This window comes from Asterias rubens, chromosome 6, assembly GCF_902459465.1.
Source record: "Asterias rubens chromosome 6, eAstRub1.3, whole genome shotgun sequence".
Taxonomy (NCBI): domain Eukaryota; kingdom Metazoa; phylum Echinodermata; class Asteroidea; order Forcipulatida; family Asteriidae; genus Asterias; species Asterias rubens.
Genome location: NC_047067.1, coordinates 14,601,387 through 14,620,044, shown reverse-complemented (window position 1 = coordinate 14,620,044; position 18,658 = coordinate 14,601,387). Strand labels below are relative to the sequence as shown.

At 37.7% G+C, this 18,658-nt stretch overlaps 1 protein-coding gene across 6 annotated transcripts in view; it reads right to left on the bottom strand.

Annotated features, from left to right (window-relative positions):
• The window catches only part of LOC117291125 (dynein heavy chain 7, axonemal-like), a 118,953-nt gene that overhangs the window by 41,316 nt on the left and 58,979 nt on the right, over window positions 1-18,658 (bottom strand). The window lies entirely within an intron of this gene.

The window sequence follows — 18,658 nt, the reverse complement described above, 5'->3', positions numbered from 1 at the left end:
AAAAGATAACCACTCAATTTAACAATCTACTCCAAAAGTATTAAACATCACATATGCTTTTTGCTAACATCTCAAGCATACTCTGCTTAATTGCAAGAACGCCTTGGAAGTTAAATTGCATATAACGCTTAAAGAATTTGGCTTGCCTCGAACATGTTGATGTGATGGTTTTAACTGAAAAGCAAAATCACTTTAATTTGAATCCATGAAAATGAATAGTCTGCTTTTTCTCTGAAATTGTTGGAAAGGAAACATTATTCTCATGGATAGATCACATTTCTTTATTTAAAGGGAAGGTACACAATTAGTAATCACTCAAAACAAATATTAACTTAAAACTGACTTGGTAACGAGCACTGGAGAGCTGTTGATAGTTTAAAGCATTGAGAGAAACAGCTCCCTCTGAAGTAACATATATTTTGAGAAAGAGGTAGTTTCTCACTAAAGTAATAAAAGACTTCTAGCTAGAAGTCTTTTATTCCTATCTGAAAGCACACAAATTCGTCCAACAAGGATGTTTTTTCTCTCATCATTTTCTCACAACTTCGGTGACCAATTGAGCTCAAATTTTCACAGGCTTGTTATTTTATGCTTATGTTGGGATTACACCAAGTGAGAAGACTGGTCTTTGACAATTACCAAATGTGTACCTTCCCTCTAATTAACTTATGATTGTAAAAATACATGCGGCGTGAATGTAGACAATTTTGCCTTGTAGGGTATCGAATACAATGGCAATTTACAACATTAAACCAAGGTTAGAGAATTTGTCCCCACTATCACAAAGACTTTATCTATTTAAAAATGGGAACATTAGTGTAAATCACAAAAATAAGTTGGTAATTTCCTTTACTATTTTTAAATGAACATGGCCTTGCCGTCTGAAAAAACAGGCCTGGAGTATTTAGACTCTTTTCAACAAACATTGCTAACAAAAGTGGTATCTTGTTCTAAATTCAAAAATTAACATTTCACACATCTCAGTCTAGCTTTTTCCCTGCCAAAACCAAAGTAACACAAAGCCTGTGTAAATTTATGCATTACAAATGCAACCTGTCAATGAGACCTTGTAATGGGAGGCTTTTTTTTTTAATGTTAGCGGACTGTCAAGGGATCGCAAATAGACATTTCCTCAATAACCTTTGTGTGAAGACAAGCTGTTTGCTCAAATCAGCAGGGCCAAATTTCCTGGCTCTGCTTACCACCGAAATCTGCGCATACAATCACCATTCAACAAAATACGATTTTCCCCTCACGTGAATTCGGCGTTTAGCAGAGCCATGAAATTTGGCCCCTATGAGCCACCTAACACAATGAGCGCAAAGGATGGAAGCGACCTTTGTGAAATTCATTAAACAGTCCAGAGGAGGTTTTGTTGTATGTTAGAATAACTTTTTTAATAGAGTGATTTTGTTCACATTAAGTGGGAAAGGACTGACTCCTGAGCCCCTATGAGCCACCTAACACAATGAGCGCAAAGGATGGAAGCGACCTTTGTGAAATTCATTAAACAGTCCAGAGGAGGTTTTGTTGTATGTTAGAAGAACTTTTTTTAATAGAGTGAGTTTGTTCACATTAAGTGGGAAAGGACTGACTCCTGAGCCCCTATGAGCCACATAACACAATGAGCGCAAAGGATGGAAGCGACCTTTGTGAAATTCATTAAACAGTCCAGAGGAGGTTTTGTTGTATGTTAGAATAACTTTTTTTAATAGAGTGAGTTTGTTCACATTAAGCGGGAAAGGACTGACTCCTGAGCCCCTATGAGCCACCTAACACGATGAGCGCAAAGGATGGAAGCGACCTTTGTGAAATTCATTAAACAGTCCAGAGGAGGTTTTGTTGTATGTTAGAATAACTTTTTTTAATAGAGTGAGTTTGTTCACATTAAGCGGGAAAGGACTGACTCCTGAGCCCCTATGAGCCACCTAACACGATGAGCGCAAAGGATGGAAGCGACCTTTGTGAAATTCATTAAACAGTCCAGAGGAGGTTTTGTTGTATGTTAGAATAACTTTTTTTAATAGAGTGAGTTTGTTCACATTAAGCGGGAAAGGACTGACTCCTGAGTATAGAGTGCTTGATATACATCAGTGTTAGGTTAAAAACAAATGTTTAAAAACAATTTTTTAATACAAAAAAAAAGGACAAAAAATTACACCTGTTTGACCTAAACCTTTAAATATGTTTTAATATGATAGTCGGTTTGTTGTAAATAACTTCTAATCCCTTCCAAATTGTTAGTGTGGTGCACATTTCTGAATAGTAATAAAATAATAATAACTAGTTCTTAAAAGGTACGGCATTTACAAAATCACATCACAGGGCTAGTGCCCTGATCATTGGGCCATAAATATTCCGTGAATCTTTCTTAGCTCCCTGCGAGTATGCAACCCGGGGCTGCCGTGGTGCTCCAAAAGCTTTTTTCAGTGGCAAAAGTGGAGCACACCCCAGTTTTTCCCTTTGCATTAATTGATTTGTGGTAAGCAGATTCGTTTCTGCATCCGTTACACAAAATTTGGCCTTGCGAAGGTCACTCAGTCCATTAGCCTACTATTATGAAATGTCTGACTTTCAAAGGGAAATGGCCTTTTCTTTCTGTGCCTAAATATTTTAATCTCTAAGCTCCAGGATCTTACCTGTATTCTACAAGCTTTGAAATGAATACATGCTCAGAAAGCATATTTTGTGGACCACACTTAATTTATGAAATAGGTCAAGTTTTTTTGTTCAGCACCCTTTAAATATCTATCCTCTTGTTTTTCTCAGAAACTATGAATCCTTGTATCACTGCAAATGGTAAAATTGCCAACCCTCCACATTTTTGACACACACTACAAATTTGATTCAATTAATACTCATTGAAATTGACATGCCATTTACTTGAAAGAAAATTCTGTGGCTGATCAGCTCATATTAAACAAACTAATTGGCCTACATCTATTTTAAAAAAAATGATACAAAAGATGTACTAATTGCACCTATAAATTTACTTCATTAGGCAATTTTGAATATATTTCAATCTTTAGGATAATGTGCAGTAGAAGCATTCTTTGAATTGATGCAATTTAAATGAGCCAACCATAATGACAGTACTTGAGAGAGAAAAATACAGTAGCTTTTGTTCATCGAAAAAGACAAAGATTACAAAATTGTTTTCCTTAAAACAGATGGAGCAAAGATATGCCCAATTGAAATGGCCTCATTTTAAGCAAGTACACTTTCTCAATTAAAAGCACAGTATCAACATGGTCCACTGTCAAAAGACAGCTTCCACACTTTATTTGACCCAATATACACAAAACAACAAACCTGTGAAATGTTAAGCTTAATCGGTCATTAAAGTCATGCAAGACCAAAACTAATTGTTTTACTCTGTTAATCAAAAACTGTATATCATCATATTTCAAGCAAAAATATTTAGTAGGAAATTTTCCGCTATGATCATCTATATACCATGTTCGTTATAATGTGTAAATGTGTTCACATTTATGTTTTCAATCTACTTAAAATGTGACCCGCTACGTGAAAATGAGTCAGATGTTGACTGTTTCAAGGATTGAGTTATATTCATGGCTAGAAAGAACACACCAACAGCAGTATCGTGGTATATGTCTAAGCTTTGGGGTTTATCCTGTCGCTGAGTTACTTGCGTTTGAAATTAGCCAATACATCATTCTTTCTGAAAAACGAATTACAAGTAAAGTGATGTTTTAAACTACCATTTCCCACAAAAGGATACAAGTTAGACAAAAGTATGATCACAAAATTGTTGTATTCATAGCTTTTTTGCCTAAAAGTAAGTGTTCTAAAGGTTAACCATGCAACTTGCATGATGCAAGTAAAAATCTTAAAAAGTAAAATAAAAAAAATGTTTTTGTTTTTTGTTTTTTTCATGTTAAACTGTCCATTACTAAATAATGCATTGGGCGACATCTGACTCATTTTCACGTAGCGGGTCACAAATGTTGATCACACCCTTTAAAATATCACTATGACCCATTTATATCTTTGGGTAAGTTTCAGATAATTTGTTTCCCTCCTCGCCCCTCGCCTCCCCCCCTTTTTTTGAGGGGGAAACATCATCAATACTGCATGAAATTGAAACATTTTACAAATATTGGAAGCATAATGAGTGCACTACTGTATAATATAATCAGGAGGTAAAATCTGTACAATTCCATTACAGGACGCAAAGCCGAGTAAAAAGCAAAAGCCAGATTTCACTGTGCGATTATATTCAGCGAAAATGCACAAAATGGAATGCACTCAATATTTGTTTATAGTATACCCTTGTCATTTGAAATGTTTTCACAATAAACACAGAATATACTTGGAAACTCGTCCACCTCGCAAATTACATTCGGCCAAAATGCACAAATGGAATGAATACACTCAATATTTGTTTTATCTATGTAGTACATGTACATGTATATATCCTTATCATTTGGATTTGTTTTCACAATAAGGACAAAATAGACGCGGAAACTCGTCCACCTCGTATTCTAAAAATTCCCTTAGGTAGAAAAAAACGTTTAAACAGCAAAGATTTTACTGAGTGATTATACATTCAGCAAAAATGTACAAATGGAACACACTCAATATTTGTTTTGTATAGATCCTTGCCATTTGGGTTTGTTTTCACAATAAGGACAAAATATACACAGAAACTCGTCCACCTCACATTCTGAAAATTCTTTTAAACAACTTTTAAAAAGCGCAGATTTTACTGAGCGATTATGGTTTGGCGACAATGCACAAATGGAATACACTCAATATTTGTTTTATACACATGTAGATCCTTGTCGTTTGGATTTGTTTTCACAATAAACTCAAAATATACCCAGAAACATGCCAACCCGCATTCTGAAAATTCTTTTAAAACGATTCGAAACAGCATGGATGAGCCCACTGATACCATCCTTTTCTGTTATAATAAAGACTTTGCTTTGTTTGGACAAAATGGGGATTGGTTATTTTGGAAACACTGCTGTGGAGCATCCAATAATACATACTTCATATTGGACTCCAATATCAAATTGTGGAGCATTGCAGCTATAAATTAACATAATTTCAGCAAATGACAAGACTATAAAAATAGCATTTTGAAAATGTTTATGTTTTTTTAAAGGCACTTAATTTGTCTTGTAAGGTTTACCTTCAGCTTCTTGCTAACAAAACCACACAACACATGTTTTAAAAAATATGATCTCTCATTACTCAGAAAGGGAAATACTTTTGTGCACTTAAATCTTTAAAGTGCATGCACTTAATTTTTTCCAATAAACTATTTTTTTTTACATAACATTAAAAGAAGCACAGATGTACAATCATTTGCAAATTGTTATTTCAACAAATGATTTGTTTTTCCTTATGTACATGTACATTAAAAATAACTTTATTCTTAAGATATCCAAGTTATCATGTTTTTTTAAGTTTTTATCGGTCAGCCATACTTGTTCCAAATTGATCAGTTACAGAGCCACCCCTTGCCCTCCCTTCTTGCGACCTACACTTTTTTCCCGGCCAGGTCAAAATCCGCTTAAAGGCCTTGCGGAAGTTCCGAATTCGGAAGGCGTAAATATAAGGATTCAAACAAGACGCCAACCAAATGGGAAGGTTCGTGATTTGGTGCACGAGTGGAGACACAGTCTGCTGACTATCCGCAAAGATGACAATACAGTAGGGGAACCAGCACACAATGAATACCAGGAACATGAAAAGAAGTTTCTTCGTCAGCTGAACCTCCTGGGGACTCATGGACGGTTGGCTGCGCTCATTGGTACCCTGCATGGCCTGTAACGCTTTGATCGTCCGCTTGCTCTTACTTACGGCGTGGAAAGTCAACAAGTAAAACGTCGGGATGATGCCCATGTTGATGATCATACAACCAACAAAGAGAATGAATACATACCACCATTCGGTCTGATTGCAGAACACAAAGGTACAATGGAGCACTCTGTGACTGAAACCAACCTTCCCTAAGGATGTCCAAAGTGGTATGAAAATAATACACAGTTCAAACGCTGCAATCCCAACCAGGTAGAAAATCACATATTTCTTTTTGAAGTACCGGTTGAAAACGGTTTTGGATTTGGTCACAATCAGATAACGCGTCCCGGCCAGCACCGATAATGTTATTTCCGACGTCGCGATGCAGATTATCGTCAGGTATCCTAATAGCGTACAGCCGGCGCTAGGAAACGGCCATTCTCCTTTCATCAATGTGAATATGAACAGCGGAATAAGTAGTCCTGTGTTCACAAAATCCACAGCCGCCAGGACAAAAATGAAGTAGTTGGCAACGGTGCGAAGGCTCCGTGTCGAGGCCACAGCGATGATGACGAGCAAATTTCCAAAAGTTCCAGCGAGACTAACAATCACAAGGAATATGATCTCGAGAAGAACTTGTACCTGTGCCGGTCTGTTGTCCGAATGGCACAATTCATCTCGATTAACGCCACCTAGCGTAGAAACAAATGCTGTTGTATTCTCCGCCATCTCACACAAATTTCTTGTGTCCGTAAAATCCCTTGCAGCGTAAAAACGATCGTCTCAGTTCTCCAAGATCTACCTGATACTGGTAGACACTCCTGTAAAAAACGTTTTTTAAGTGTCCTACTTTAGCAATTAGGCAGGATTTTATCACAACATCTTATAAAAATCCATCTTGAACAAAGTACAATGTACTGATTCTGATTAAAAAGACAAGTGCGTTACTCTGGCAAATTATGTTGCCTCCGTCCAATCTGACAACTTGACAGTACAAAGCACATCCACTCACAGACGATAGCGTTTCTAATTATGGCTGGGTTTAGTGACACAAAACAAACTGTGGCACAGACCTGATGCGTCAATGAGTTCCCTTCAACAAAAAGAGAGGCTGCTAGTTTGGTTCTTGTGCAGTAACGACACGATCAAGCTTGTCATGAATGTCCAACGAACTGTGCTGTATAATTTACAGACTGCTTCTGCTTTCAGTGACAAAGATGAGAATTCCACAAATCAGACCAAAAAGGCAGTCACAAACACTTCCTCAAAATGTTGTATTTTCTGAGAAAAAAAGGTGGTGATTATAAAATGAGGTAAGATGACTTAAGCTCTAGCTGCTAGTGCGGACAACCACTGAGAACATGTGCTCACAAAAGTAGTTGTAAAACAACACTTGAAACGTCAATAAACACTAAGGTGTTAACCAACTGCAATCAAGCCTGAAGTTTGCTTTTTAAAGTTTGCTTTTGTGCCAATCTGAGATTTTCAAGAGAGGGTACTAATTAAATACACTGCCCTTCACAATTCATCACAAAAGTTATTTGTCAGTCAAAAGAAATGAGTTGAAACTGCTTTATGCTTCGTTCCTCTCTGATAACATAATCATTGATGGATGTTCATGAAACTGATGACCAATACATTTACAATGTAACAGTTGGTTGAAGCAGAGAAAGTTTGTCATAAAACTTTCAACTTTCGTTGGCGAAACACAACTCATCAAATTTGGCTGTTGAGAGCAACGAAAATGTAAGAACCGTAACTCTATAAATGCACACGATTGACTGTTAGTCAATGATAGTTTAGAGAAATCCTCAAAGTACTGTAGATCAAACAAACTGCAATACTCCTCCGTTAACAGTTTCATCAAATATGCTTGCAGTGCAGTGTGCAGCTTTACAGGTATCACTCGGGCTGTATCACTCCCTAACACTCAGATATAGTTGGCTGTATAACGGCAACAAAAATGAACTGTTAACTCCATCAATGTACACGATTGAATGTTTGTCAATCATAGTTTGAGAACCCCTCAAAGTTGGAGCAAAACAACTGTATTAATCCTCCATTACAAATTCATCCAATGTAGTTTTAGTGTTCAGCTTGTGTATCACTCGGGCTGTATCACTTCCTTAACACTCAGATATATTTGGCTGTATAACAGCAACAAACAAGTAGAACTGTTAACTCCATCAATGCTGTGGATGGACTGTAAATAATCAATCACAGTTTAGAGAACTCTTGAAAGTGGATCACAAAACTATAGTACTTCTCCGTTAACAGTTTCATCCAATGTAGTTGCAGTGTGATGCTTTATCACTCGGGCTGTATCACTCCCTTACACTCAAATATTTTTATGTTCAGAGAATTCCTCTTAAAGTGGAGTAAAAACTGTCGTACTCCTCGGTTAACAATTGCATCCAATATAGTTGCAGTGTCCAGCTTTATAAGTATCACTGGGGCTGTATCACTTCCTTACACTAAAATATTTTTTATGTCAAGAGAATTTCTCCCAAAGTGGAGTAAAAACAGTAGTACTCCTCCTTGCATCCAATATAGTTGCAGTGTCAAGTTATAGAATTATCACTCCGGCTGTGACAGTCAGATGTTTTGACGACTGAAAGATGCTAACCCAGTGTGCAGTCCGTTCACGTTGCAGTAGCTGGTATTTATATGCTGTAGCACCACTCACTGAAGTCACTGATGTGGTTGAATTGTCACAGGTGCTCAATTGCGTTCATAACACAGAGGCAATTTTCTGGTTATCTACCCTTTCTCCGCTACGGTACAATGCGCCAAGCCTGTCAGAAATCACGCCCCTTTGGTCAAGTTTGCAATTTTACTAATGGTATATCATTATTTATCATCCAAGAGGTTTATCGTCACAGATGCTTAATATTTGCATTCACAACAGATGAAAGAAGCTTTCTAATTACATGTATCCACTCTCTGCTATGGTACAATGCGCCAAGCCCGTCAAAAAGCACGCCCCTTTAGTAAAGTTTGCAATTTTACTAATGGTTTATATTGAAGTTTAATTGTTTATCTCCCGAGGAGGCTTTCAAATAAATGAACTGCATATTGACAACTTTTAAAGACAAATTAATGACTGAAATGAAATGAACTGCGACGATGTTTGCTAACAGGCTTGTAATTTTACAACTTATTAACAGTCAAAAATCATGACTGTTGATTCACTTCAAATAAAAGCCGGTTCACATCATGCACACAGCTAAACATTTTTTTATGTTCAACTTTGCTAGACCCTAGAAATTTCAGCTTTCTGAAGTTGACAAAAATTGCAGATAACTGTTTTTTTTTGTCACAGTTCACTCACAAATTCTTTTCAGCAAAAAAAAGAATAAAATACCACTGAATGTAAGACTGCTTAAATAAAGACATAACAAAGGATCATAGACAATGAAACACACTGGTGACGCTGGACTTAATTAACAAATTGAACACAGGAAACTATTGACACCTCTCAATCGAGAAATCAATTTTCATGACTCCATGTTGGACCAGTTTGTTTTTTTCCCCCCAATGCAGTCATCCGATATTCAGTGGAATGACTTAAAGGCACTGGACATCTTTGGTGGTACATGTACATGTAATTGTCGAAGACAAGGTATCCACATTTGGTGTATCCCAACATACAATCTGTGAATTTTTTTTATTCAATTGGCCATCAAAGTTGCAGGAGATTCTTGAAATAAAGAACAACCCTGTTGCACAAATTTGTGTGCTTTCAGATGCCTAATAAAAGGCTTCAGGCCCGAAGGCTTTTAATATTTAAAGCTGACTTATGTTTGAGGCAGTTCAATAATTTAGCTGGATGCGCTCAGAGTGTTGATACAAACAATTGCTTAATGAGATCTGAACAGACCAGATGGCTGTTTGGACTAACAATAATTAGGTCAAAGCTGTCTTTTAAGAAAATAGCTTCAGAGAAAAAACAACCTTGGGAAATGGATCAATGCAATTATTAAATAGGCTCAACGAAGCAAGTTGTTTACTTAGGATTTCGTAAATACCACTGACACAATTAAAAGTTGTTGTAAAAACCCATTGGTAATTTTGAACAATAATAGAAAAGGATTGATGGTCAAATGTTATTAGCTTTCAGGAAATAGAAGAAGCCAAGTCGCAAGTACAATCAATCAAATCTATTTGTTTAGTTAACCCACATGCACTTGGGGATAACTAGAACTGTAACTGGTGGAAAATGAGCCAGGGAGACGTGCTGGAAATTAAGGGGTTACGGTAAGGTAGTGATGCGCGTTCGAGGGATGGTCAAGTGTTGCTGTCAGCAGAGGGCATACAAAGAGTTCAACTCACAATGCAGCCAGAATCCAATCTTAGTTAACCTACTTGTGTATGATTGAAATGATTAAAAACAATACACTATAGCAAGCAGGTAGGAGTCTTGTTTTCAGCTACTAGTACTACACAGTCAGAAAGATCCGAACTGCCGATCAAAACGCTGTACTGCGACAAGAAAGTTAAACTGCTGCAGTAGAATTCAGTCAGGCAGAGAGTCTTCAACTAAGCCCTGTTCTGGTCAACTCTCGTCCACTCAGATATCAATAAATGTTTCAGACGATAAGACATTGTTAAGAAGCAAACAATTCTTTTGTGGAGAAATCTCTCCGAGCGACGAGGCAACTTGAGACAGGGAACAATTGGGTCTTCAACTTGCCCTGTTCTGGTCAACTCTTCTACCTCCTCTCATTATATCAATAATAGTCAGACAATTTGAACAGAACACCAAATCCGATTCCTTTGTGCATAAATCCCTGCCAGCAGCGACGCAACTTACACTATTATTCACATTCAAAGTCAGGGAAGGGTTTTAGATGCCATGCATTCTCTGAAAGTACTTTGACCCATCAGTATATGTTTTCAATCATACTCAATATGGAAAAACATTGAAGCGAGACGCATCAATATAGACTGCGGGAATTCGTCCTTAATTCTTAACGGCCGCAAATAGTCTGTGCACTCCTGTACTACGTAGTCTATTATACACTCTGTAGAGTAAGCAATAATCATCTGTTACGCTCTACCGGTTGATCCCTCTTCAACGATGCTCGCACAGAGTTCTAAACTCCTTTAAACTGAGATGATTAACGCTCAAGCTTCGGCACTAAGCATCCGAACATTATCAAAAAGAGTCAGTCATGTTTAAAGCATCAAAGTTGTGTTTTTCCCCGGTGACCTTCACTGGGCATGAAGTGAACGCAGACGATTTTGTCTCACTTATTAAGAATTTACCATCATCCTACGATGAGCAAGTTAAATTGGCCTTGATGGTGCCAGCTACCATGAAGAACAATTGTCCGTTTGCTTCAGTGCGCCCTGCTCCTATGCGGGTAATAATAACGTTTTGTTGGGCAGTAATTACCAACGAGTAGTCTGACATTAAAATAAAGCACCACTAATTCCCTCTGCAGCTATTTATAACTCTAATGCCGAGAAAAAGCAATGAAGACTGTCAGCGCTTGACAAGCATGTCAAGTTATCAATGTTGATATACCATAACACCAATTCTTAGTTCTTTCCATCCACAGTCTCGCTTTACTATTCACTTCAATGTGTCCTTCTCTCAAGCAGGTTATGACAATGTTTTGTTGTGGAGCAAAAGGTTAACCTACAAGGTTAAAATGAAGTGTCACTAATACTCCTTGCTGTTAATAAAGTCCTGATGCCGAGAAAAAAGCAACGAAGATTGTGGATGGGTGACAAGCTTGCCAAGTTATCAATCTCGATATAACACCATTACAGCAACACTAATTTCACAAAGTTCTTCCGTAGTCCTTTCTCTATGTTCCCATTATGGTTTAACATCAGGCTAGTTCTGTTTGAATAAACATAGAGAAATGTTCCTTGCCCAAGTGGTGTGACACACCCCTCTCTAAACCAACGATAAATAAAAGATCAAAGTTGCTATGGTTCCATATGATAACCATTTACTCCCAACAGTATTCAAAGCTAGATATGATACTGTAATCTGTATCGTTATCATGTTTTGTTTATTTGTAAGCCGTTTAATCCTGGACTCATATTACAGTACAAACACAGATTTTACAAGAGGGATTTAAATTCTTAGGAAACAAATAAAACAATTGATCAAAACTGTTTTTTTTTTTAAGTTCTAAGGCTAGTCATTGTATGGCACAGTGAACCCTCTCGTTTGATAAGCCTTTTGATATCAAATGGTAAACCACAAAGGAAACTGACTTGGTAAACTTTAAAAGATTTGGGGTTGAACAATTTTTTTTCTTCCTTATAATAATAATAATAATTGTGGCTTCTTATATAGCGCACATATCCGTCACCCAGTGACGCTCCTGGCGCTGTTACATACAGTATTTCCTGTCAGATGTGGGACTACATTTTGAATTATGAGACACAATTTGAATGGAATTTGAACCAAAGATTTCTGGATTAACAAGCCAGTGCTTAACTGAGCTATCTAGCCCTATGTTGGCCATGTTATTCCCTTTCTTTGTCAATATCTTTGTCAGTGTGTTCCAGTCAGAGGCAAATTTCTTTTGATAACAAATGAATAATAGTACTACAAACAATAATAATGGTTTCTTATATAGCGCTAATATTCGTTCCTCGGTGACACCCAAGGCGCTTCAGTTTTCAGTATTTGACTGCCAGGTATGTATCAACCCCTGGTACCCACATTGTTGACCACTGAAGCCCCAGGTCAAAATTCCAGTTGAACCTAGTTAACTGGGGTCAACTGGTTCAACTGGATAGTGATCAAACTCGTCCATTTTCCATATTAACCAACTGGTTTGGACTAGGTTTAACTGTGTTTAACTAGGTTGAAATTATAAACCAGTTGGTTTCTGTCCATTTTCCATATTAAACCAACTGGTTTTAACTGTGTTTAACTAGTTTATCAACTGGTTTCAACTAGTTCCAGTTAAACCCAGTTTAACTAGGTTCAACTGGAATTTTGACCTGGGGCATGAAGCGCACATTTTCACCAAACAGAAAGCATCAATTTGCAAAGGTCAATTTTGCAAACTCTATAATCACCTTGATATAAGTAATTGTAGAGCTTAAATAAGTTTACAAAAATGTTTTACATGTACCTATTAAATTTCCTTTCATATAATTGAAAAAAACATCATGATCAGCCAAGAGATGGATTGCACAAAGCATTAACGTCTGCCATATTTTATGATAAACAATGGAAAGGTGCGCACTGCGCACAACTCTCAGCTAATGATGGCCTTCCACGCATGCAAGTTTCATCAATGACAATGATCAATGACGTCATGTGCGATCCATCTATAAATAATCAAGTTCTTGGTCCTTGTTTCTGCAGTTTATTCTGTAAACTCAAACACCTTTTTTTACACAACCATTGGAGCTATTTAAACAAATGCTGGTGTGCTTTTTTGCGTGTAACCTTGATCAACTAAAGTCGCCATTGGGGCTGAAAGGGTTAAATGACTATACCAATTTAATCCTCCCATTAAACTTTTCATGATTCATCAGCTACCCGACGCCTTCGCTATTCTTCAATAGCTCATTTCCAGCTTTCCCCGGGACCCGCACCATGACACGCTATGGTGATCGGGCCTTTCCAGTCATAGCTCCAACACTTTGGAACAAGCCACCCACCCACATTCAAGCAGCTCCTTCATTGGACACTTTCAAATCTCAACTTAAAACCCATCTGTTCTGTCAATCTGGTTAGAAACTTCCGTATTTAGCGCTCTATACATGTTTATTATGGGTCACTGACCATTGTTTTGATCCAGAAAAAGGGCAATAAAAAAATCTGTTCGGAAGAAAAAACGTTGCGGCGGTATAAAAATCCTCTGCGGAGTAATAAATTGTCTCAATCAAGAGCCTAACAGGCTACTCATTGGCATTCAAGTCAACGCAACAGTAGTTAGTGGCCTAATGGCATTTCTGTTTGCCGTGAGGTTACCAAGCAACCAGTTTGTTTTCTACTTCACTGGCACTAATGTCCGTCCGTTCAGCTGCAGTAGCTTTAGTCTGGGTGTGTGTAGAGAGTGTGCCAAGTTTAAGGTTAACAAACTTCTCGTGTAGTTTCTTTCTTTAAATTTGGGAAAATGTTGCTAACTGCCTTTGGAAAAAATATACTCCTAACCACCAACAATTAAAAAAAAATATATGTAAAAAAACCCACAATAAAACCTAATACAAATGAAACTGTGACTGTGAATACAGTATTGTGCATCATCATGTACATGGTATACATCTCTTGCACTCATGTCACATTATGCAATTGTTGCACGCTGTGATGCGGGTCCATGGGTTTTGTACACCCGAGGGGGAAAATGGCATCCTCGGCTTCGCCACAGTAGCCATTTTCTCCCAAGGGTGTTTAAAAATTGTTTTGTTATACCTTGGTATCATTATTATTCCTCTTCTCAAAATTCTGTTGTCATCTTCAAACATTATTATGAGGGTATGCATAGTACACGTAATAGGCAGATGAAAAGTTCAAATAAGAAACGGTTCTTCACTGTTCCCTCGAACCCGCTGGTGTTTCGTACACAGCGCTGGAAGTCGACCAGCGGTGGGACTAATCAAGGTGATGTCCACTGGTGAACATCACTTTTCATGTTACCCCTGAGCCATGTAACATGCATCTTTGTATTATATCAATTGATTGGTTCTCGACCAATGCAACTTCACAATTTGTTACCAAGGTATAAGGTAAACCACCAGGTCCCGGCTGGAAGAGACCCCGCGGTCGTCCCAGGTCATCCTGGCAAGAACAACTGGGTCGGCCCAGCGTGATTGACGGCATGTGGGACGAAGCTGTAGGACGTGGACACAGGAGATCGGCGCGACGGACCTTTGCTGTCTATGCGGACGAGTGAGTGAGTGAGTATAATAACATGTGATGTCACATGCAGATGTGTGCCATTTAGGGAGGCAAAGCGCATAGCATAGTGCCAGTCCAAAAACTTTTGCATCTCAATTTTGCCAAATCTTTTACAAAAATGCTCCATGCAAAAACATCGGATCACTCGTACTTGCTTTGTGTGTACATTGGGGTTACGTGTACAGTAAGCTAGATAAGATTTGACATTTTAAATCTCATGCATAACAGAAGTGCTACATGTACATGTATTGAAGAGATAAAATGTTTTTGAACTGATGCGCGATGGAAGCACATTTTTGTGGAGATACCAAAATCATGAGTTGCAGCACTTTATTTCCAATGATAAATGTAATTCAACCTGATTTTATGAAAACACACTCTAAGTTAATAATAATAATAATAAAACTTGTTATGTGCACGTTTCCACCCTGCTGGGTGTTCAAGGCGCAGTAAAAACCAACATCAAACAAAACAAAGTTAGCAAATCATCCAAGTGTTTTGGTCAATAAACGGGCCCACCCCCCTATTTGAAGTTGACTGTTCATAGGATTACATCATAAGTTAAACAACCACCCCCCCCCCCCCCTCAATGCAACTGAAAATTATCAACTAACTACTGCTATCAGCAAAAGGGAAAACCCCAAACAAGATAACCTTGTCCCAAGAACCCATTACAAACTAACCTCAGCATCCGTAGAGGACTTCTTCCCCCCACTGCTGGGTAACTATCAAGCACTTGAGCAACAAACTGGGCGGTCTCTAAGAACTTGGTAAACACGCTTTTTAAACAAAACAACTGATTAACTTTTCTGATAGATTGCTGTATGTTTTAAAGGCACTGGACACTTTTGGTAATAATTGTCAAAGACCAGTCTTCCCACTTGGTGTATCCCAACATATGCATCAAATAACAACGCTGTGAAAATTTTGACTCAATTGGTCATCAAAGTTGCAAGAGAATAATGGATAAAAAAACACACCTGTTACACAAAATTGTGCATTTTCAAATGCCTTAAACAGAATATTCAAAGACTGCAGGCCTGAAGCCTTTAAAAGAAATGATCTCTTCCTCAAACTATGCTACTTCAGAGGGAGCAGTTTCTCCCAATGCGTTATACTATCAACAGCTCTCCATTGGTTGTTACCAAGTAAGTTTTTATGCCAACAATTATCTGAGTAATTACCAGTAGTGTCCAGTGTCTTTAAAGAGTTACATCAGGAACAAAGATTAGAACTATTTCAACTACTGAACAGAGCAACCGGACTATCTCTAACCCACCACCTGCCACAAACAGCCACTGGCCTTCACAATATTTATCACTCCAACAAACCCTCTTGCCGCCTCTTCACACAAAAATCAATTTTACAGGGGATAGTTACTGTCCAACATGCACACGCTGAGTGGATGCTGTACTTAAGTACCAATCTATTCATCATAAGAGAGGGGTTTGGACATTTTGTCAAAGTGTCTAGGCACATCTGTTGAGTGTAGCTCAAGTAAGTCATTCAACAACAAAAATAGCCAAGTGAACTTCTTTTTTTAGGGGTGTTGCACTTTGGAGAGAGTGCACATGGAGCAACAAGTAATTGTTCAACACCAAAAGTAATAATTAATAGTAAAATTGTTTTTGACTTATGCAGCCTCCATACGAGAGCTATATCAAACAATTCGCGTTGGTTTAAGTTGTGATTAACTGAAGATGGGATTGATGTTTCGTTTAAATCACTCAGCTTAGGAGCTGTGATGTCAACGTCTGCAGCAGCAAAGTACCAATTGAAAAGATTTTGCAAACTGCTGGGTGGACAAACTCATCCACAATTAGCAAAAGAAATTATAACAGAAATAGCAATATTATTAATTATTAGTCCAAAGGGAGTCCAGGCTATTTTTTCTAAGTCTCTTTGAGTAGTAGTAAGTTTACGGGTTATGTAATAATGCCTCAGCAAGTTTGCTTATCTGATGAGCGTCGATCAGTAAAGATTTGTGGTTATTTGAGAAATGCTTAACAGATAAATCTGAAGTATAATCTCCTCTTTTTTTTTAAAGAGCCAATAAAGGATGATCTCAATATTTCACTTATTACCTTTTTATGGCCAAATAGACATCGCAGATACCGGCTAATAACCATTTTACGCTCAAAATTTGCATTTAGTAACGAATAACTCGAGTCAAAAATGCACCCGGCCGCGAGGCTTTTTCAGCCGAGAGTCAAAAACGGCTTATCTATTATAATGACCTCTTGACGCCAGTGACGATATTCCCCTAATTGGGTGTGAACACAGTTCTCCAGCTTTGGCAAACTGAGGGCGCTATTTTCCACACCAAATAGCTGCCACTGACATCAAGATTCCTTTGTCGCGCACGTTTGTTTGACCCCACGTTTTTCAGAAATTTTGCTAGAAGCGTTCTGTAAAAAAAACATTTTTACCATGTTTTAACGTGAGGTAAGAGACTCGTTATATTTTTTTAATGTTTCCTATGGACTCCAACTATTAGAAAACTGTAATATCTATGTATTTGAGATCATCCTTTATTGGCTGTTTAAAGCAAAGTTGACATGGTTGATGGTTTATGTATAGGACAGAGTCTCTGGACTACACTAAAAAATATTATTTTGGATATTAACAAGATAGCACCGCACACATCATCTAATCTTTCTGGGCACTAAAATCATATGAATAAATTCTTCTATTTTCATTCTTATTGTACCGTTCACCGGTGACGACTTGACATAGGCTGGAGTTGAAAAGGTTAATATTAAATTTCAAAAAATCAAGTCCCAAATATGTTCAGAAAACCAAATTTAACATAAAATATGTTAATAAATGGAACAATATCACCTCTTTTACTTAAGCAGCAATATCCACAGACCAAAATAAGAAACTCTTGAAAAACATACCTCTTCCCTTTGTAGTTAACTTAAGCCCTTTTCTTTTCCCGTTCCCCTTCAAACATTGTAGAAGTACATTTTGCTGATGAAATTTGGTTGAATGTTGTGTATGAGTATAATCTGGGGCAGTGTATAATGGAGAGCAAACTATACTACATGTAGTTATTAGTAGTAGTGTAGCCTGGGCCCATTTTCATAGAGCTTCTAAGCACAAAAATTTGCTTAGCATGAAATTTCTTCCTTGATAAAATTAGGATTACCAACCAAACTTCCACATGATTTTCAGGATAAGCAAACAACAGCTGAATACCAGTAACAAACAATATGCAATAAATGGAAATTTGGTTGGTAATCCTGTTTTTATGAAGGAAGAAATTTCATGCTAAGCAAATTTTGGTGCTTAGCAGCTCTATGAAATTGGGCCCTGGTCTTTTGAACATAGCAGAGTCTTTCTCAAAGAAGTTTTGTATCCCCATGTGTCTACATGTCAACAGGCTAGCTAGAGTTGAATGAACATTTCTCCTGACCAAACAACGTATCAAAAGTGCGTATCAGAGCTACCGTCAATATTTGATGACCACACAGAAGATTGTAAGACAGCTTCAAGTATACTCGTTGACTCGCGGCCGGGTAACAATTTCCCACTACGGACAGGTCAATTGACTTTAGCCCTACGCAATTTCCATAAAACCCTTCATGCCTTAAATTGTCAAATTTTCTGCTGTAACTAATACCCCACAGTCCCTATAGATTCCTTCGTTCAAATCTGTCCCTTTCCACTTTTGATTTATTGCAAACGCGGTTAATTTCCCAAGTCCATGGCAGCTTTGATATTACTTTCTACAATGATCGATGGCAGGATGGAGCATACACAAAGTCAAGTACAAAGGTTGCAATTTGTTTCAAGGCACTGGGTACCTTTGGTTATTGTCAAAGACCAGTATTCTCACTTGGTGTATCCAAACATATGCATAAAGTAACAAATCTGTGAAATTATTTACTCAGTTGGTCATCGAAGCTCGTTACCAAGTAAGTTTTTTTGCTAACAATTACTTTGAGTAATTACCAATAGTGTCTGGTGCCTTTAAAATACAGAGTTCCATTAATATTCCTG